We start from the raw sequence: 16,707 nt of genomic DNA on the forward strand, positions 1-16,707 counted from the left end.
CCCCATATAATACTGCCATATAGTGCTAAACTACCAGTGCCATATAGTCCCCACATATAATACTGCCATATAGTGCTAAACAACCAGTGCCATATAGTCCCCACATATAATACTGCCATATAGTGCTAAACTACCAGTGCCATATAGTCCCCCATATAATACTGCCATATAGTGCTAAACTCCCAGTGCCATATAGTCCCCCATATAATACTGCCATATAGTGCTAAACTCCCAGTGCCATATAGTCCCCACATAATACTGCCATATAGTGCTAAACTACCAGTGCCATATAGTCCCCCATATAATACTGCCATATAGTGCTAAACTACCAGTGCCATATAGTCCCCACATAATACTGCCATATAGTGCTAGTGATATCATGTATAGAAGGTCACATGACATCAGATTATTCTAACAAATGCCGGAAATAGACCCAGAAGGTGTCACCCCCCCCCCCTCCTCCTGGTTGTGGGACCCCTGCAGCCCCTGTGCCTGGGGGGGATCTGCTAATGACTCCTTTGTTGGTTTTGTTAAGGTAATTATGATGTCAGCGCTAAACTGATCCCAGGAGATGAGTGCAGCTCTGGGGTATAATACATGATGTAACTAAGGATCAGTACAGGATAAGTAATGTCATGTATGTACACAGTGACTGCACCAGCAGCAGAATAGTGAGTGCAGCTCTGGGGTATAATACAGGATGTAACTCAGGATCAGTACAGGATAAGTAATGTCATGTATATACACAGTGACTGCACCAGCAGCAGAATAGTGAGTGCAGCTCTGGGGTATAATACAGGATGTAACTCAGGATCAGTACAGGATAAGTAATGTCATGTATGTACACAGTGACTGCACCAGCAGCAGAATAGTGAGTGCAGCTCATTAAAAAAAGTTTAATTAAGTTTACAAACTTGTTATTTGTTACTCAGTAGTTTTTCCTATGAAGTTATTTTCCTCCCTCTTCATGAATATAACTCCAGAGCCGCAGTGTGGACTGACACCACTGCAGGACTGGCTGAGGAGAGGACAATGTCATGTGTTGGAGCTGTGTCTCCCCGCACCCTGCAGTACAGCTGAGCCTCCAGGCTGCGCTCACACATTGTCTGGACTAAGTTTCTGCTGTGACCAATGAGTAAATGTGATTTGTGTTTTTGTCCCCGGCAGCTGCAGGACCCTCATGAATAGTGGGCGGTTTACAGGGTCTTTCAACTGCCCCACAAAACACTGGTGGTGGGGGGGAGGGTGTGGACCCCAGCACAGGCTGCAGAACATCGCACCATCACTTCCCTCCAGCCACAGTTTGCAGGATCCCTAATTCTCCATCCTGGGGCCACTTGCTGGATTCCTCCTCCTCCCCTGATGCAGGAGGAGAAGTTGTGTGTTTTGGTACAAGCCTCCTGCCCTGCGCCTTCCCCTCCCCCCGCTCCCCTCTGAGGGGAGGCTCCTCTCCTGCTAAAGAAGGGGATTGTTTTAGGAGCCAGTCATCCAAAAAGAGGCGAGATCCCATACACAGAGCGGAGCCCAGAACATGCTCCCTGCAAACTTCCTCCAAACTTCCCTCTAAGCAGGGATCAGGCAGCCGGAGATTCCCCGGATCCTCATGTATCCCTAGGAAAGGACGGATTGTTACATTGTCTCCCTCTATCCTCCTCCGGTGAGTGCAAACTTTTCTTAGGGAAGAATCTTCCCGTCTTGGAAGTGAAAACCCATCGAGGCCTTTCCAGGAAATCCCCGGGAACCCGGAATCCTTCTTGTTTCTCCCAGATCTTGGGGTTCCTGAGGTTTCCCAGGCCGGGCCTAGTGTCCGGGGCTGATCCGGGTGTCCCGGGGGCTTCTCCTCAATCCTAAATCCGGAAGGTTTTAATAAAGCCGGAAAAATGGGAACAGAAAATCAGGAGAATCCGACGTATCCGTATGTTTTGCAATGTTTTTAATGCTATGACGGGGCTGCAGGGGGTACGGCGGGGGAAAGGGGCAGAGGGGACTTTGTTTTGGGGGGATGTTGTGTTGTAGAGACTCCTGTCACATCCAGCGCACAACCCAAACCCAAAACTTCCAGAAAACACGTGTTTAATTTTTCTTCTGGATTTATTTATTTTTTAACATTTTGTAAAATTTATATTTTATTTTTATTTTTTTTTACATTTTATTTTTTTTACATTTTATATAATTTTATATTTTACTTATTTTTTTTTTTACATTTTATAATTTATATTTTATTTGTTTGAATTTGTATTTCTTTTGCGTTTTGTTTTAAAACTTTAACTTCTGTTGTTTTTTTTTCCCCTTGTTTTTAATTTATAGATTTTATTTTTTAGAATTTAACTTTTTTCAAATTTTTATTTAGCGTTTCTTTTATTTACTTATTTTTCTGTGTGTTTTTTGGGGTTCTGTTGCTTTTTATGTTTATTTTGTTTTACATCGACTACTTTACTTGCATCAATAGATTTTATTAGGCATTTAGAAGAAGCCGCTCCTTCTGCTACGCAATAAACTTTAGCTGAAAAGTTAGAAATAATAAATAATAAAAAAATCATCTAAAATTTGGGCTAAAAATATAATTGTTTATGTTTTGGAAAATAACAACAACTGTTTATAAACAAATAATGAACTCTAAAGATTCCGGAGATTAGGAGATAAGATCTGATCATCTGATACAATGTGAATGACTGCAATGAACAATGTAACATGTGGAGAGAACATTTGCTGGTTGATTGTTTAGATTTATTTGTAGGTTTCATTTTTAATTAGTTTTTTAGGGGTTTTTTTAGCTTCTACTAACTTTCAATTGTAAAACTTCTTCCCTATTTGGAGAACTTATAAATTGTGATGCCCATCGCAGTTATTCCGGTGCGATGAAACGTACGGTATATATGAGGGGCGCAGTGCACGGGATGGCGGTAATAAAAACTTTGTATGCAAAAATAGTTACAAAAATAATTTTAAAAAAGTAAAAAAAAAAATAAAAACTTTTTGAGTTATATTTTTAAATTTACATTTTACAGATCAGAATTTTCAGTGTTTTCGGAGTTTTTGCCCTCTCTGAGGCACCCGCCTCGACGTCGCCCCCTGTAGTCAGGTGCTGGAGCCTGAGCTGGCATGTGCCGTGCCCCCCGTTCTGGGTGATATATGGAAGTTTTTGGATTTTTTTGCTCAGTATTATGTGTGATTTTTTTTTGTATGGGATCTATGAGGATTTGGGTTCTCTTTGGGTTTAGTCTTGGATTCCGCACTGATGTCGGTGTTAGGGTGACGCCAGCAAGGACCCCCCCCAGGGTAAGGACAGGGCACCCAGATAAGAAGGTGCTGCCTATCTCCTACATAAGGGTCAGTAAGGAGTGTAAGGCTGATGACAGGGTCATCAGGAGGAGACTGACCTCCTCTCATGTAGCAGAGCTGAGTGGGCCCATTGGGGCAGAGATGGTTCTGTTCAGTGAAGCGGATTTGGAGCTATTGATGGAGTGAAATGAATTAGAGATGAGTTTGTCCAGTGTCCGATAGTAAAGTCACAGATTTAGGTAATGGAGCAGAGATAAATCTGTCCAAAGCACAAAACCAAAGTTTGATGAAAGATGAACTGATAACAAGATGTAGCAGAGCTGCTTATGTGGATGGTGCAGTACTGATGTAGCAGAGCTGCTTATGTGGATGGTGCAGTACTGATGTAGCAGAGCTGCTTATGTGGATGGTGCAGTACTGATGTAGCAGAGCTGCTTATGTGGATGGTGCAGTACTGATGTAGCAGAGCTGCTTATGTGGATGGTGCAGTACTGATGTAGCAGAGCTGCTTATGTGGATGGTGCAGTACTGATGTAGCAGAGCTGAGTCCGCGCAATGATGCAAAGCAAAAGTTTGGTTGGTGAAGAAAAGTTGATTACAAGATGCAGCAGAGCTAGTGCAGTATTGTGCTTCCCTGCTCATGGGGCCGAGCCGAGTTGGCCCCCCGGGGCCCAGCTGGGTTTGCCCCCCGGGGCCGAGCTGGGTTTGCCCCGCTGGGTCTATGTTTGTCAGATAGACTACAGCTGGGTTTGACATTTGTGCCAGTGTGGAGTTTGTCACCTGTCATGTCCTCCTACTATAGTGTCACCACATCATGACGACTCCACCTCTGCTGTATCTCCGTATGTATCACACAATGCAGGAGGCCACAACATGGGTCACGTATCGTGTACATCCCGCCACATGGGTCACGTATCATGTATGTACCGCCACATGGGTCACGTATCGTGTACATACCGCCACATGGGTCACGTATCGTGTACATACCGCCACATGGGTCACGTATCGTGTACATACCGCCACATGGGTCACGTATCGTGTACATACCGCCACATTGTTCACGTATCGTGTACATACCGCCACATGGGTCACGTATCGTGTACATACCGCCACATGGGTCACGTATCGTGTATGTACCGCCACACGGGTCACGTATCGTGTACGTCCCGCCACATGGGTCACGTATCGTGTACATACCGCCACATTGTTCACGTATCGTGTACATACCGCCACATGGGTCACGTATCGTGTACATACCGCCACATGGGTCACGTATCGTGTATGTACCGCCACACGGGTCACGTATCGTGTACGTCCCGCCACATGGGTCACGTATCGTGTATGTACCGCCACACGGGTCACGTATCGTGTACGTCCCGCCACATTGTTCACGTATCGTGTACATACCGCCACATGGTTCACGTATCGTGTACATACCGCCACACGGGTCACGCATCGTGTACATACTGCCACATGGGTCACGTATCGTGTACATACCGCCACATGGGTCACGTATCGTGTACATACCGCCACACGGGTCATGTACCAGGTACATACTGCCACATGGTTCACGTATCGTGTACATACCGCCACACGGGTCATGTACCAGGTACATACTGCCACATGGGTCACGTATCGTGTACATACCGCCACACGGGTCATGTACCAGGTACATACTGCCACATGGGTCACGTATCGTGTACATACTGCCACACGGGTCACGTATCGTGTACATACCGCCACATGGGTCACGTATCGTGTACATACTGCCACACGGGTCACGTATCGTGTACATACCGCCACATGGGTCACGTATCGTGTACATACCGCCACATGGGTCATTCAGACAAGCCCTGTACGTGCGGAATAAAGTATGTGACATCAGGGAGTCACATACTTAATTCCGCACGTACAGGACTTGTCTGCATCAGTCCGGGGCGGAGTCTCCCCCCCCCCCCCCCCCCCCGGTAGCCCCCCCCGGTAGCCCCCATAACCCTGCCAGGCACACGGAGGTGTTACTTATATGCCGCCACATGGTGTCCGCATGGGATCTGCTCTGTGTCAGGGGTTTATGGGGGAGTCCGAGGTGTGAGACTACAAAGAGGACAAGGTGTGACCCCAGGATATGGGGGGCCCCCGGGTCACCAGGGGGGGGGGGGGGGGGCAAGCACTTACATATAGAGGAGCAGATGTAAGTGTCATTGTCACCCGCGGGAATCTGTATGAAAAGATTCCTAGATTTAAGAGGCAACAAGGTCCTAGACTGCAACCATTGATAGGTCATGTCCTCACACTGCTGTGCTCTGGGGGAGGGGGGGGTGTCCTCACACTGCTGTGCTCTACGGGTGTGTCCTCACACTGCTGTGCTCTGGGGGGGGGGTGTCCTCACACTGCTGTACTCTGCGCTCTCTGCAGTCCATGTCAGATATTTGTGTATGTTGGTAGCTGAAGGACTTGCTCTGCGGGTGTGTCCTCACACTGCTGTGCTCTGCGGGTGTGTCCTCACACTGCTGTGCTCTGCGGGTGTGTCCTCACACTGCTGTGCTCTGCGGGTGTGTCCTCACACTGCTGTGCTCTGCGGGTGTGTCCTCACACTGCTGTGCTCTGCGGGTGTGTCCTCACACTGCTGTGCTCTGCGGGTGTGTCCTCACACTGCTGTGCTCTGCGGGTGTGTCCTCACTCTGCTCTGCGGGTGTGCTCTGAACTCTCTGCATTTATCTCCTGCACAGACCTTCATCTGAGTAAGTTTCAGCAGCTCCTGTTGAAATACAGTCATACATCACAGTCCTGCTGCTACTAACAACCCACACAAAGGTCTGATTACACATCTCTGCGATACCTAACCCTGGCTCCAGACAGAGCCCAGAGCACAGCAGTGTGAGGTCTGATTACACATCTCTCCAGGGACAATACATAACTCTGGCTGCAGAGAGCACAGAGCACAGCAGTGTGAGGTCTGATTACACATCTCTCCAGGGACAATACATAACACTGGCTGCAGAGAGCACAGAGCACAGCAGTGTGAGGAATGATTACACATCTCTCCAGGGACAATACATAACACTGGCTGCAGAGAGCACAGAGCACAGCAGTGTGAGGTCTGATTACACATCTCTCCAGGGACAATACATAACACTGGCTGCAGAGAGCACAGAGCACAGCAGTGTGAGGTCTGATTACACATCTCTCCAGGGACAGTACATAACACTGGCTGCAGAGAGCACAGAGCACAGCAGTGTGAGGTGTGATTACACATCTCTCCAGGGACAGTACATAACACTGGCTGCAGAGAGCACAGAGCACAGCAGTGTGAGGTCTGATTACACATCTCTCCAGGGACAATACATAACACTGGCTGCAGAGAGCACAGAGCACAGCAGTGTGAGGTCTGATTACACATCTCTCCAGGGACAATACATAACACTGGCTGCAGAGAGCACAGCAGTGTGAGGTCTGATTACACATCTCTCCAGGGACAGTACATAACACTGGCTGCAGAGAGCACAGAGCACAGCAGTGTGAGGTCTGATTACACATCTCTCCAGGGACAATACATAACACTGGCTGCAGAGAGCACAGAGCACAGCAGTGTGAGGTCTGATTACACATCTCCCCAGGGACAATACATAATACTGGCTGCAGAGAGCACAGAGCACAGCAGTGTGAGGTCTGATTACACATCTCTCCAGGGACAATACATAACACTGGCTGCAGAGAGCACAGAGCACAGCAGTGTTACGTCTGATTACACATCTCTCCAGGGACAATACATAACACTGGCTGCAGAGAACACAGAGCACAGCAGTGTGAGGTCTGATTACACATCTCTCCAGGGACAATACATAACACTGGCTGCAGAGAGCACAGAGCACAGCAGTGTGAGGTCTGATTACACCTCTCTCCAGGGACAATACATAACACTGGCTGCAGAGAGCACAGAGCACAGCAGTGTGAGGAATGATTACACATCTCTCCAGGGACAATACATAACACTGGCTGCAGAGAGCGCAGAGCACAGCAGTGTGAGGTCTGATTACACATCTCTCCAGGGACACTACATAACACTGGCTGCAGAGAGCACAGAGCACAGCAGTGTGAGGTCTGATTACACCTCTCTCCAGGGACAATACATAACACTGGCTGCAGAGAGCACAGAGCACAGCAGTGTGAGGAATGATTACACATCTCTCCAGGGACAATACATAACACTGGCTGCAGAGAGCGCAGAGCACAGCAGTGTGAGGTCTGATTACACATCTCTCCAGGGACACTACATAACACTGGCTGCAGAGAGCACAGAGCACAGCAGTGTGAGGTCTGATTACACCTCTCTCCAGGGACAATACATAACACTGGCTGCAGAGAGCACAGAGCACAGCAGTGTGAGGAATGATTACACATCTCTCCAGGGACAATACATAACACTGGCTGCAGAGAGCGCAGAGCACAGCAGTGTGAGGTCTGATTACACATCTCTCCAGGGACACTACATAACACTGGCTGCAGAGAGCACAGAGCACAGCAGTGTGAGGTCTGATTACACATCTCTCCAGGGACAATACATAACACTGGCTGCAGAGAGCACAGAGCACAGCAGTGTGAGGTCTGATTACACATCTCTCCAGGGACAATACATTACACTGGCTGCAGAGAGCACAGAGCACAGCAGTGTGAGGTCTGATTACACATCTCTCCAGGGACAATGCATAACACTGGCTGCAAAGAGCACAGAGCACAGCAGTGTGAGGTCTGATTACACATCTCTCCAGGGACAATACATAACACTGGCTGCAGAGAGCACAGAGCACAGCAGTGTTACGTCTGATTACACATCTCTCCAGGGACAATACATAACACTGGCTGCAGAGAGCACAGAGCACAGCAGTGTGAGGTCTGATTACACATCTCTCCAGGGACAATACATAACACTGTCTGCAGAGAGCACAGAGCACAGCAGTGTGAGGTCTGATTACACATCTCTCCAGGGACAATACATTATACTGTGTAAACCTTCTGACAGGTTCCCTGGTGGGCTATATGGGGTCTGTCACATGATCGGCTGTATATCAGCCATTACCCAGGGGGAGGTGCAGAGGGTCCTGGACACAAGAGCTTACAATCTAAGCCTCTACACAATGGACCTGTGTGACCTCACTTTACGGCGCTGTGATGCAGGTGGCCTCCGGTTCTGCTCGAATGATGTAGAAGTTTCCATCGAGTCTCCGATCAGAATTTATGAGATGATTTCAGTCTGGAGTCAAACGAGGACAGAGGCGATTAACTATTCATGCGCCGCTCCCCCGCTGTAACCCGACTCCTCCCCCTCCTGGTGATTATTTATAGTTTCCATCTTTAACGTTTAGAATGACACAAGTCGCTTTTCTTTACTTATTTTTCTTAAGGAATATGTAGCAGAGCTGAGCGTGTAGCAGAGCTGGAGGTGTAGCAGAGCTGAGCGTGTAGCAGAGCTGGAGGTGTAGCAGAGCTGGAGGTGTAGCAGAGCTGGGGGTGTAGCAGAGCTGAGCGTGTAGCAGAGCTGAGTGTGTAGCAGAGCTGGGGGTGCAGAGAGCACAGAGCACAGCAGTGTGAGGTCTGATTACACATCTATCCAGGGACAGTACATAACACGGGCTGCTGGGAGCACAGAGCACAGCAGTGTGAGGTCTGATTACAAATCTCTCCAGGGACAATACATAACACTGGCTGCAGAGAGCACAGAGCACAGCAGTGTGAGGTCTGATTACACATCTCTCCAGGGACAATACATAACACTGGCTGCAGAGAGCATGATTACACATCTCTCCAGGGACAATACATAACACTGGCTGCAGAGAGCACAGAGCACAGCAGTGTGAGGTCTGATTACACATCTCTCCAGGGACAATACATAACACTGGCTGCAGAGAGCACAGAGCACAGCAGTGTGAGGTCTGATTACACATCTCTCCAGGGACAATACATAACACTGGCTGCAGAGAGCACAGAGCACAGCAGTGTGAGGACCCACCCGCAGTGCACTTGGAGAAGCTACAATCCTGCATCATATACATGTAGTGCTGCCCTGATTTCAGCAGTTTCAGGGGGACATTGTTTGCTTTTGTTCAGAGCAGAGCGAGCAGCTCAATGCACAGAGCTAATTGCACAGCAGTGTGAGGACGCAATATATACAACCTGAGGTGTGAATACTTTTACAACCGGGATAAAATGTTGTCTATCGCGGTCAGTTGAAGGAGTTTTACCATTTGCAGACCAATAAACCGTATTGTGAAAATGATTCCAGCAATTTACGGATGGGGGGGAGGGGTATGGCGGTTTTTATTGCGGCCGCTGCGTTGCCATCAGGCGGTATTATAGGATTTCCTGTACCTTTCATTATAATGGGATGGAGTCATTTACTGCGGCCTCCAGCTGTGGTTAATTAGAAGGCGAGGAATCAAGGGCGCGATTGTCTGCGGTGGCAGGTTATAATGTGTCGCCCAGAAGTGGCCTATATAATACCGCCATAGGATGCCCTCTGCTCCCCCCCGGCTGGTGACAGCTTTGGGGTTTTACAGGCTGATTTGCTTTAAGGGCTGAGATGCCACAAACCTTGAGAAAACACGACCTCAGGTCAGTAATACCGTAATATACCGCCCCCCGGTCACCTGAAACCTCAAACCCCAAACCCCAGCGCCTCAAACCACCAGGGGAAGAGCGAGCCGCCTCAAACCTCCACCGGGGGCCTCACATCTCTGTGTATCCTCCCAGAACGTGGGAAATCCAAGTCATTCCGCGTCTGATGATGTAGCATTCCGGGCACGGACACATGTTGCGATTTTGTTGCGATTTTGAAACGCATTGAAAATGTCTGAAATTTCTACGCCTGCGATTATCGAATGTTTGTTTGCATTTGTGTTTTTAAAAATACAAATGCCCCTGTAGTGCACGACTCCTAATAATCCAGCAGTGGCCAATAAAAAGTTTTCCATAATCTATATGGTGGTATTATCTGAGCTCTGTATGGCGGTATTATCTGAGCGCTGTATGGCGGTATTATCTGAGCGCTGTATGGCGGTATTATCTGAGCTCTGTATGGTGGTATTATCTGAGCTCTGTATGGCGGTATTATCTGAGCGCTGTATGGTGATATTATCTGAGCGCTGTAAGGTGGTATTATCTGAGCTCTGTATGGTGGTATTATCTGAGCGCTGTATGGTGGTATTATCTGAGCGCTGTATGGTGGTATTATCTGAGCTCTGTATGGTGGTATTATCTGAGCACTGTATGGTGGTATTATCTGAGCTCTGTATGGTGATATTATCTGAGCACTGTATGGTGGTATTATCTGAGCGCTGTATGGTGGTATTATCTGAGCACTGTATGGTGGTATTATCTGAGCGCTGTATGGTGATATTATCTGAGCACTGTATGGTGGTATTATCTGAGCGCTGTATGGTGGTATTATCTGAGCTCTGTATGGTGGTATTATCTGAGCACTGTATGGTGGTATTATCTGAGCACTGGATGGTGGTATTATCTGAGCGCTGTACGGTGGTATTATCTGAGCGCTGTATGGTGGTATTATCTGAGCACTGTATGGTGGTATTATCTGAGCACTGGATGGTGGTATTATCTGAGCGCTGTATGGCGGTATTATCTGAGCTCTGTATGGTGGTATTATCTGAGCTCTGTATGGTGGTATCTGAGCGCTGTATGGTCGTATTATCTGAGCGCTGTATGGTGGTATTATCTGAGCGCTGTATGGTGGTATAATCTGAGCGCTGTATGGTGGTATAATCTGAGCGCTGTATGGTGGTATTATCTGAGCGCTGTATGGTGGTATCTGAGCGCTGTATGGTGGTATTATCTGAGAGGCGGAATGGTGGTATTATCTGAGCGCTGTATGGTGATATTATCTGAGCGCTGTATGGTGGTATTATCTGATCACTGTATGGTGGTATTATCTGAGCGCTGCATGGTGGTATTATCTGAGCGCTGTATGGTGATATTATCTGAGCTCTGTATGGTGGTATTATCTGAGCTCTGTATGGTGGTATTATCTGAGCGCTGTATGGTGGTATTATCTGAGCGCTGTATGGTGGTATTGTCTGAGCTCTGTATGGTGGTATTATCTGATCACTGTATGGTGGTATTATCTGAGCGCTGTATGGTGGTATTATCTGAGCTCTGTATGGTGGTATTATCTGAGCGCTGTATGGTGGTATTATCTGAGCTCTGTATGGTGGTATTATCTGAGCCCTGTATGGTGGTATTATCTGAGCACTGTATGGTGGTAATATCTGATCACTGGATGGTGGTATTATCTGAGCACTGTATGGTGGTATTATCTGAGCTCTGTATGGTGGTATTATCTGAGCACTGTATGGTGGTATTATCTGAGCGCTGTATGGTGGTATTATCTGAGCTCTGTATGGTGGTATTATCTGAGCCCTGTATGGTGGTATTATCTGAGCACTGTATGGTGGTATTATCTGATCACTGGATGGTGGTATTATCTGAGCGCTGTATGGCGGTATTATCTGAGCTCTGTATGGTGGTATTATCTGAGCTCTGTATGGTGGTATTATCTGAGCTCTGTATGGTAGTATTATCTGAGCGCTGTATGGTGGTATTATCTGAGAGGCGGAATGGTGGTATTATCTGAGCAGTGTATGGTGGTATTATCTGAGCGCTGTATGGTGGTATTATCTGATCACTGTATGGTGGTATTATCTGAGCGCTGCATGGTGGTATTATCTGAGCGCTGTATGGTGGTATTGTCTGAGCTCTGTATGGTGGTATTATCTGATCACTGTATGGTGGTATTATCTGAGCGCTGTATGGTGGTATTATCTGAGCTCTGTATGGTGGTATTATCTGAGCGCTGTATGGTGGTATTATCTGAGCTCTGTATGGTGGTATTATCTGAGCACTGTATGGTGGTATTATCTGAGCACTGTATGGTGGTATTATCTGAGCGCTGTATGGTGGTATTATCTGAGCGCTGTATGGTGGTATAATCTGAGCGCTGTATGGTGGTATAATCTGAGCGCTGTATGGTGGTATTATCTGAGCACTGTATGGTGGTATTATCTGAGCACTGTATGGTGGTATTATCTGAGAGGCGGAATGGTGGTTTTATCTGAGCAGTGTATGGTGGTATTATCTGAGCGCTGTATGGTGGTATTATCTGATCACTGTATGGTGGTATTATCTGAGAGGCTGAATGGTGGTATTATCTGAGCAGTGTATGGTGGTATTATCTGAGCGCTGTATGGTGGTATTATCTGAGCGCTGCATGGTGGTATTATCTGAGCGCTGTATGGTGGTGTTATCTGAGAGGCTGAATGGTGGTATTATCTGAGCAGTGTATGGTGGTATTATCTGAGCGCTGTATGGTGGTATTATCTGAGCTCTGTATGGTGATATTATCTGAGCGCTGTATGGTGATATTATCTGAGCCCTGTATGGTGGTATTATCTGAGCACTGTATGGTGATATTATCTGAGCGCTGTATGGTGATATTATCTGAGCCCTGTATGGTGGTATTATCTGAGCTCTGTATGGTGGTATTATCTGAGCGCTGTATGGTGGTATTATCTGAGCTCTGTATGGTGGTATTATCTAAGCTCTGTATGGTGGTATTATCTGAGCGCTGTATGGTGGTATTATCTGAGCGCTGTATGGTGGTATTATCTGAGCGCTGTATGGTGGTATTATCTGAGCTCTGTATGGTGGTATTATCTGAGCCCTGTATGGTGGTATTATCTGAGCGCTGTATGGTGGTATTATCTGAGCTCTGTATGGTGGTATTATCTGAGCGCTGTATGATGGTATTATCTGAGCGCTGTATGGTGGTATTATCTGAGCGCTGTATGGTGGTATTATCTGATCGCTGTATGGTGGTATTATCTGAGCTCTGTATGGTGGTATTATCTGAGCCCTGTAAGGTGGTATTATCTGAGCGCTGTATGGTGATATTATCTGAGCGCTGTATGGTGATATTATCTGAGCGCTGTATGGTGGTATTATCTGAGCGCTGTATGGTGGTGTTATCTGAGCACTGTATGGTGGTATTATCTGAGCACTGTATGGTGGTATTATCTGAGCGCTGTATGGTGGAATTATCTGAGCGCTGTATGTTGGTATTATCCGCGCACTATATGGCGGTATTGTAGTCATACTGTGTGCAGTTGCATGTAACCCCCCCCCCCCCAGCTGTAGGAGCCTTGTTATATCGGTATAGAGGACAGAGTCCTGGAGTATAAATAATACCGCGCCTCTGCTCAGGGTCGTCCTATCGATCTGCAGGATGTCAGGAGGAGGACGCTGATCAATTCTTCCTTCTCTTCCTGAGCCGGATCCGGCAGAACCTTTTATAACTTTTATACACAGAGCTGGAAAGTCCTCAAGGACAAACACTCAGCACATCACACCTTATACTCCATTCACACCCAAAGCTGCCCCCTGCTGGAGTGGAGACCTCATCTAGTGTGACACACAGCAGCAGGATCTCAGATATGAAGTGCCGGGCACCAGCGGGTCCAGGCTCTGCACTGACGTAGAGAGTGGGCAGTGCAGCTTTGGATGTGACCAGAGTACAGCGTACTGCAGATCTAGCAGTGAACCAGGGGAGGTCATTCTATATGGCGGTCTGTGGGGTTATGTAATACTCGCCCCCGTACTAGCGGTATTATGCCCTGGTATGGGATTGGCACAGCGGCTGTAACCCTACACGCCCCGGGAGGTGAGAGGAGGCCCAGGATCGGATGTATCTAATGAGTCACCGACCCACAGCCACATAATATATATATATACCACCGCCATAGTGTAACCCTCCATACTCACCTCCCACAGCCAGATATACATGTCCTAGATACACCGTATCACACAGGAGACGATTAGATACACAGCTCAGGTCATAGATAGGCTGTATTCTCAGTGATGGCACCGCTGCTCTCTAGTGATGGATAGGCTGTATTCTCAGTGATGGCACCGCTGCTCTCTAGTGATGGATAGGCTGTATTCTCAGTGATGGCACCGCTGCTCTCTAGTGATGGATAGGCTGTATTCTCAGTGATGGCACCGCTGCTCTCTAGTGATGGATAGGCTGTATTCTCAGTGATGGCACCGCTGCTCTCTAGTGATGGATAGGCTGTATTCTCAGTGATGGCACCGCTGCTCTCTAGTGATGGATAGGCTGTATTCTCAGTGATGGCAGTGCTGCTCTCTAGTGATGGATAGGCTGTATTCTCAGTGATGACACCGCTGCTCTCTAGTGATGGATAGGCTGTATTCTCAGTGATGGCACCACTGCTCTCTAGTGATGGATAGGCTGTATTCTCAGTGATGGCACCGCTGCTCTCTAGTGATGGATAGGCTGTATTCTCAGTGATGGCACCACTGCTCTCTAGTGATGGATAGGCTGTATTCTCAGTGATGGCACCGCTGCTCTCTAGTGAAGGATAGGCTGTATTCTCAGTGATGACACCGCTGCTCTCTAGTGATGGATAGGCTGTATTCTCAGTGATGACACCGCTGCTCTCTAGTGATGGATAGGCTGTATTCTCAGTGATGGCAGTGCTGCTCTCTAGTGATGGATAGGCTGTATTCTCAGTGATGGCAGTGCTGCTCTCTAGTGATGGATAGGCTGTATTCTCAGTGATGGCAGTGCTGCTCTCTAGTGATGGATAGGCTGTATTCTCAGTGATGGCACCGCTGCTCTCTAGTAATGGATAGGCTGTATTCTCAGTGATGGCACCGCTGCTCTCTAGTGATGGATAGGCTGTATTCTCAGTGATGACACCGCTGCTCTCTAGTGATGGATAGGCTGTATTCTCAGTGATGACACCGCTGCTCTCTAGTGATGGATAGGCTGTATTCTCAGTGATGGCACCGCTGCTCTCTAGTGATGGATAGGCTGTATTCTCAGTGATGGCGCCGCTGCTCTCTAGTGATGGATAGGCTGTATTCTCAGTGATGGCGCCGCTGCTCTCTATTGATGGATAGGCTGTATTCTCAGTGATGACGCCGCTGCTCTCTAGTGATGGATAGGCTGTATTCTCAGTGATGGCAGTGCTGCTCTCTAGTGATGGATAGGCTGTATTCTCAGTGATGGCACCGCTGCTCTCTAGTGATGGATAGGCTGTATTCTCAGTGATGGCACCGCTGCTCTCTAGTGATGGATAGGCTGTATTCTCAGTGATGGCACCGCTGCTCTCTAGTGATGGATAGGCTGTATTCTCAGTGATGGGGCCGCTGCTCTCTAGTGATGGATAGGCTGTATTCTCAGTGATGGCACCGCTGCTCTCTAGTGATGGATAGGCTGTATTCTCAGTGATGGCACCGCTGCTCTCTAGTGATGGATAGGCTGTATTCTCAGTGATGGCACCGCTGCTCTCTAGTGATGGATAGGCTGTATTCTCAGTGATGGATAGGCTGTATTCTCAGTGATGGATAGGCTGTATTCTCAGTGATGGATAGGCTGTATTCTCAGTGATTTTGGTTCTGCGGTTTCTCCTTCTTCTGGGGATCATTTATTTACTTAGTTGCACAAAAGAAAAAATTAAGTCAACACTTTGTGGATGCAGCGTGCGGCTTCCTGATAGCGGCATCACATAGAGCAGGAGATTAGCTAAATCCACAACGACCTATTCTCTGCCCTGTTTGCTCTCAACACTATGGGACGTGTGAAGCTGCCATGCGATTGGCTGGAAGCGGCTGACACAAAGTACCAAAAGCAAACACGTGGAGAGATCCTCTAATCCCAAAGAAAAATTCAAGGGATTGTCCACTTTTTAGAGCAAACTTGTGTGAATTGCTCTTTAAGGGACTATTTACATAATGATGCTGGAGGGAGAGGGTGCGCCCCCCAGAGGTTTGTAAGTGACACTGACGGTGAGGTGTGGATGGTTCTAGACTCTTCTTATAGATGAGGTTTAGGAATGTATGACTGTCGTTCAGCTGTTTTTGAGTCTCAGAGCTAAAGTCCAAGTGTCCCGGGTTCTAGACTTCATTCTTCATGATTTTGTGGCGCTGGTGACTGTAGGTTTGATGGGAAGTCTCCAAGTCTACGGAAGCTGAGAGTCCGATGATCCAGGTGCTTCAGGGTTCTCAAAGCTGAACTTTGGTGTCGAGGGTTCATGAAGATGAAGTTTAGATGTTAATGTTTCCAAGAGTTGAACGTTGTGTCCACTTGAAGCTGATGTTTAGAAGACCATGGCTCTAGAAATGGAATGTTGGGTGTCCATGTTTCTAGAAGCTAAAGTTTGGGTGTTTTTGGTTCCAGATGTTAAGTGCCCATGGTTGTGGAAGCTGTCATGTAGGTGCCCATGGTTGTGGAAGCTATCATGTAGGTGCCCATGGTTGTGGAAGCTATCATGTAGGTGCCCATGGTTGTGGAAGTTCTCGTGTAGGTGCCCATGGTTGTGGAAGATATCATGTAGG

General features: G+C 47.6%; 1 protein-coding gene across 2 annotated transcripts in view; it reads left to right on the forward strand.

Moving 5' to 3' along the window:
- The first annotated feature begins 1,268 nt into the window (after window positions 1–1,268).
- The window catches only part of BOC (BOC cell adhesion associated, oncogene regulated), a 44,984-nt gene continuing 29,545 nt past the window's right edge, over window positions 1,269–16,707 (forward strand). The window contains exon 1 of one of the 2 annotated variants that reach the window (XM_072138964.1): window positions 1,269–1,657. The gene's annotated coding sequence lies outside the window, so the exon portion shown is untranslated. The remainder of the gene's footprint in view (window positions 1,658–16,707) is intronic. The other variant, XM_072138962.1, reaches the window with a different exon arrangement.

This window comes from Engystomops pustulosus, chromosome 2 (genome assembly GCF_040894005.1).
Source record: "Engystomops pustulosus chromosome 2, aEngPut4.maternal, whole genome shotgun sequence".
Lineage (NCBI taxonomy): Eukaryota > Metazoa > Chordata > Amphibia > Anura > Leptodactylidae > Engystomops > Engystomops pustulosus.